This window comes from Oncorhynchus keta, unplaced genomic scaffold, assembly GCF_023373465.1.
Source record: "Oncorhynchus keta strain PuntledgeMale-10-30-2019 unplaced genomic scaffold, Oket_V2 Un_contig_4759_pilon_pilon, whole genome shotgun sequence".
NCBI lineage: Eukaryota > Metazoa > Chordata > Actinopteri > Salmoniformes > Salmonidae > Oncorhynchus > Oncorhynchus keta.
This window is the reverse complement of record NW_026287945.1, coordinates 71,508-77,368: the sequence shown is the minus strand read 5'-3', so window position 1 is coordinate 77,368 and position 5,861 is coordinate 71,508. Positions and strand designations below refer to the sequence as shown.

At 41.7% G+C, this 5,861-nt stretch overlaps 1 long non-coding RNA gene across 1 annotated transcript; it reads left to right on the top strand.

The window, feature by feature from the left end:
• The first annotated feature begins 238 nt into the window (after positions 1–238).
• Positions 239–3,697, top strand: LOC127924931 (uncharacterized). The gene is made up of 5 exons (XR_008119382.1): positions 239–688; positions 749–838; positions 1,123–1,212; positions 2,777–2,866; positions 3,554–3,697. It is a non-coding gene; the product is annotated as an uncharacterized LOC127924931 (long non-coding RNA).
• Positions 3,698–5,861: the final 2,164 nt, after the last annotated feature.

The window sequence follows — 5,861 nt, the reverse complement described above, 5'->3', positions numbered from 1 at the left end:
TATGAAGTATGGAGAGGACATGGTTGTTTATGTATGAAGTATAGAGAGGACATGGTTGTTTGTATGAAGTATAGAGAGGACATGGTTGTTATGTATGAAGTATAGAGAGGACATGGTTGTTTGTGTATGAAGTATGAGAGGACATGGTTGTTATGTATGAAGTATAGAGAGGACATGGTTGTTTGTGTATGAAGTATGGACATGGTTGTTATGTATGAACATGGTTGTTGTTATGTATGAAGTATGGAGAGGACATGGTTGTTATGTATGAAGTATGGAGAGGACATGGTTGTTATGTATGAAGTATGGAGAGGACATGGTTGTTTGTGTATGAAGTATAGAGAGGACATGGTTGTTATGTATGAAGTATAGAGAGGACATGGTTGTTTATGTATGAAGTATAGAGAGGACATGGTTGTTTGTGTATGAAGTATGGAGAGGACATGGTTGTTTATGTATGAAGTATAGAGAGGACATGGTTGTTTGTGTATGAAGTATGGAGAGGACATGGTTGATTATGTATGAAGTAGAGAGAGGACATGGTTGTTATGTATGAAGTAGAGAGAGGACATGGTTGTTATGTAAGGTTGTATGTAAGGTTAGCAGTGTGGTTATAGTTAGGGGTAAGGTTAGCAGTGTGGTTATAGTTAGGGGTAAGGTTAGCAGTGTGGTTATAGTTAGGGGTAAGGTTAGCAGTGTGGTTATAGTTAGGGATAAGGTTAGCAGTGTGGTTATAGTTAGGGATAAGGTTAGCAGTGTGGTTATAGTTAGGGGTAAGGTTAGCAGTGTGGTTATAGTTAGGGATAAGGTTAGCAGTGTGGTTATAGTTAGGGATAAGGTTAGCAGTGTGGTTATAGTTAGGGATAAGGTTAGCAGTGTGGTTATAGTTAGGGATAAGGTTAGCAGTGTGGTTATAGTTAGGGATAAGGTTAGCAGTGTGGTTATAGTTAGGGATAAGGTTAGCAGTGTGGTTATAGTTAGTGTGGTTAAGTTAGGGATTAGCAGTGTGGTTATAGTTAGGGATAAGGTTAGCAGTGTGGTTATAGTTAGGGATAAGGTTAGCAGTGTGGTTATAGTTAGGGATAAGGTTAGCAGTGTGGTTATAGTAAGGTAGGGGATAAGGTTAGCAGTGTGGTTATAGTTAGGGGTAAGGTTAGCAGTGTGGTTATAGTTAGGGATAAGGTTAGCAGTGTGGTTATAGTTAGGGATAAGGTTAGCAGTGTGGTTATAGTTAGGATTAGTAAGGTTAGCAGTGTGGTTATAGTTAGGGATAAGGTTAGCAGTGTGGTTATAGTTAGGGGTAAGGTTAGCAGTGTGGTTATTAGTTAGGGATAAGGTTAGCAGTGTGGTTATAGTTAGGGATAAGGTTAGCAGTGTGGTTATAGTTAGGGATAAGGTTAGGTGTGGTTTATAGTTAGGTGGTTATAGTTAGGTAAGCAGTGTGGTTATAGTTAGGATAAGGTTAGCAGTGTGGTTATAGTTAGGATAAGGTTAGCAGTGTGGTTATAGTTAGGGGTAAGGTTAGCAGTGTGGTTATAGTTAGGGATAAGGTTAGCAGTGTGGTTATAGTTAGGGATGTGGTTATAGTTAGTGTGGTTATAGTTAGGGATAAGGTTAAGGTTATAGTTAGTGTGGTTATAGTTAGGGATAAGGTTAGCAGTGTGGTTATAGTTAGGGGGTAAGGTTAGCAGTGTGGTTATAGTTAGGGATAAGGTTAGCAGTGTGGTTATAGTTAGGGATAAGGTTAGCAGTGTGGTTATAGTTAGGGATAAGGTTAGCAGTGTGGTTATAGTTAGGGATAAGGTTAGCAGTGTGGTTATAGTTAGGATAAGGTTAGCAGTGTGGTTATAGTTAGGGATAAGGTAAGGTTAGCAGTGTGGTTATAGTTAGGGATAAGGTTAGCAGTGTGGTTATAGTTAGGGATAAGGTTAGCAGTGTGGTTATAGTTAGGGATAAGGTTAGCAGTGTGGTTATAGTTAGGGGATAAGGTTAGCAGTGTGGTTATAGTTAGGATAAGGTAGCAGTGTGGTTATAGTTAGGGATTAGCAGTGTGGTTATAGTTAGGGATAAGGTTAGCAGTGTGGTTATAGTTAGGGGTTAGCAGTGTGGTTATAGTTAGGGAAGGTTAAGTGTTAGTTAGGGATAAGGTGTGGTTATAGTTAGGGATAAGGTTAGCAGTGTGGTTATAGTTAGGATAAGTAAGGTTAGCAGTGTGGTTATAGTTAGGGATAAGGTTAGCAGTGTGGTTATAGTTAGGGATAAGGTTAAGGTTTAGCAGTTAGTGGTTATAGTTAGGGATAAGGTTAGCAGTGTGGTTATAGTTAGGTTGGGGTTAGGTTATAGTTAGGGATAAGTTAATAGTTAGGGATAAGGTTAGTGTGGTTATAGTTAGGATAAGGTTATAGTTAGTAAGGTTAGGTTATATAGTTAGGGTAAGGTTAGCAGTGTGGTTATAGTTAGGGGTAAGGTTAGCAGTTAGGGATAAGGTTAGCAGTGTGGTTATAGTTAGGGATAAGGTTAGCAGTGTGGTTATAGTTAGGGATAGTGTTAGGTTATAGTTAGGGATAAGGTTAGCAGTGTGGTTATAGTTAGGGGTAAGGTTATAGTTAGTGTGGTTATAGTTAGGGGTAAGGTTAGCAGTGTGGTTATAGTTAGGGATTAGCAGTGTGGTTATAGTTAGGGATAGGTGGTTATAGTTAGGGTAAGGTTAGCAGTGTGGTTATAGTTAGGGATAAGGTAAGGTTAGCAGTGTGGTGTGGTTATAGTTAGGGATAAGGTTAGCAGTGTGGTTATAGTTAGGGGTAAGGTTAGCAGTGTGGTTATAGTTAGGGATAAGGTTAGCAGTGTGGTTATAGTTAGGGATAAGGTTAGCAGTGTGGTTATAGTTAGGGATAAGGTTAGCAGTGTGGTTATATAGTTAGGGATAAGGTTAGCAGTGTGGTTATAGTTAGGTGGTAAGGTTAGCAGTGTGGTTATAGTTAGGGATAAGGTTAGCAGTGTGGTTATAGTTAGGGTAAGGTTAGCAGTGTGGTTATAGTTAGGGATAAGGTTAGCAGTGTGGTTATAGTTAGGGGTAAGGTTAGCAGTGGGTTATAGTTAGGTAAGGTTAGTTATAGTTAGGGATAAGGTTAGCAGTGTGGTTATAGTTAGGGATAAGGTTAGCAGTGTGGTTATAGTTAGGGATAAGGTTAGCAGTGTGTTATAGTTAGGGATAAGGTTAGCAGTGTGGTTATAGTTAGGGATAAGGTTAGCAGTGTGGTTATAGTTAGGGATAAGGTTAGCAGTGTGGTTATAGTTAGGGATAAGGTTAGCAGTGTGGTTATAGTTAGGGGGTTAGCAGTGTTTAGTTAGTGTGGTTATAGTTAGGGATAAGGTTAGCAGTGTGGTTATAGTTAGGGATAAGGTTAGCAGTGTGGTTATAGTTAGGGATAAGGTTAGCAGTGTGGTTATAGTTAGGGATAAGGTTAGCAGTGTGGTTATAGTTAGGGGTAAGGTTAGCAGTGTGGTTATAGTTAGGGATAAGGTTAGCAGTGTGGTTATAGTTAGGGGTAAGGTTAGCAGTGTGGTTATAGTTAGGGGTAAGGTTAGCAGTGTGGTTATAGTTAGGGATAAGGTTAGCAGTGTGGTTATAGTTAGGGATAAGGTTAGCAGTGTGGTTATAGTTAGGGATAAGGTTAGCAGTGTGGTTATAGTTAGGGATAAGGTTAGCAGTGTTATAGTTATAGTTAGGTAAGTTAGTTAGCAGTGTGGTTATAGTTAGGGATAAGGTTAGCAGTGTGGTTATAGTTAGTTAGGATAAGGTTAGGTTAGTGTGGTTATAGTTAGGGTAAGGTTAGCAGTGTGGTTAGTTAGGGGTAAGGTTAGCAGTGTGGTTATAGTTAGGGTAAGGTTAGCAGTGTGGTTATAGTTAGGGATAAGGTTAGCAGTGTGGTTATAGTTAGGGATAAGGTTGGGGTTAGGTTTAAAATAGAATTTGAAGAAGAAATAGGCAGTGTTTACGACTTTGTGGCTGTGATAACTAGTGGCGACAGTATGTTAAGACAAGGTGGTTTTACTGACCTTGTGACTTAACCAGGAAATAAACTTTGAGCCCCCAGTGTTTCGTCCGGCGCTAAGAGCGCTCGTCAAAACGTATGATTAAGCCCCGACCTTTTACCTACTCAGGAAAACTCCTGGGCCTATATAGATTACGTTTGGTGAGGGAAGGATATAACATACCTCTGATTGGCTATCCGGATACTCATCTGTCTGTGGTGGAGGCCACATGCCCAGCTTCCCAAGAGACTGTCGTGCTGGAGAGAGTGGGAGGAGGAGAGGAAACTATGGTTACATCATGATCTATAATTGACAATAAAACTATAATTGCTCAGACACGGAGTCACAGAGGACTCTTGTTGTATTAGCACACCCTAACCCTGGCGTTCCTCTATTCAGTACTGTACCCAGATCAGCCTGTCCCTGTCTGTCTGGCAACTACTGTGGGCCTACCGCTGACAACATACACAATACGCCCAGCTTGCCTTGGCACAGCACATCGTAATAATACTGGCACTAATTATTACTGTGATAACAGCTTCATTTGAAAAGCATTTTTCATACTGGTCACATCACTAAGCACTTTGAATGATTTCCAAGGGCGATTTACACCCTGAAATGTATAACCATTAGATTGTATTAGCTCATTACATATTCAGTCAGGTTAAACATTCCCTTAGTGTCTACTAACTCCCAGAATCTAAAGTTGCCTCACAAGCATATATTCTAGGCTGGGTTCTACAATTCATCTTGGAAAAGATTTTCTACACTTTGTGCACTTTGTGTTTTGGTGACACAATGAAGGGTCAAGACATGAGTCAGTGATTTTCACTTTCATATATTTTCACTCACTTTTTGATCTGACAGTTAATTGTACAGACGATCCCAACTTTAGTTTAATCAGTTACCCAGTAGTGTATCATTCAGCCTGTTGGCAAAGGTTGCTTACCAAACAGCACCCACCCTATTCCGTGCACTACTTTGGCACCCTATTCCCTATTTAGTGCACTACTTTTGACCAGAGCCCTGGTCAACAGTAGTGCGCTATTTAGGGAATAGGGTACCATTTGGGATACACACAAAGACTGTGATCTCTGGAGCAGAACTATTGACGACAGTGAGAATGTTGTATTAGATGTTTGATGATGTAGCACTACCTGACCCAATGGGAGATGAAATAATATCCTCACTGAACTATTACATTGTCTTTTCATCATCTCTCCTGACACAGAAGCACACACACACACACACACACACACACACACACACACACACACACACACACACACACACACACACACACACACACACACACACACACACACACACACACAAACAATTGAACACACACACTATACACTAACCTGTTGGTGTTGCAGAGGCTGTCCGCGATGAGGGGGTAACAGATAGGTCAGGGGTCACCAGTCCGTTCTGTAGTAGTAGAGGTGGAGGAGGAGAAGTGGGACTCTGTACCTCCCTACTGGCTGGCCTCCCCCCTCCTCCTCCTCCTTCCCTGTACAGACTGCTCCTCTGCCTCCGCAGCTCCTTCTCTCTCTCCCTGGCTTCCCGGATATCCTGCTCCACCTTGTCCTGAGACACCGATGAGGAGCGCAGCTTGAAGAAGGGGTTCTCCTTTGGAACCTCCTCTTCCTCCTCCTCCTCCTCCTCCTGATCCATCCTCCCTCCATCCTCATCCCTCCAAAACCCCCTTCTCTCTTCTCCGCTGAATGCACTGGTTGAGGAGTATATAGAAGCGGAGTCGACCACGGTGAGGCCCTGTGTCTCGGTGAGCGTGCCCGTACTGTGGGAGTGCCTGAGGGGCTTGG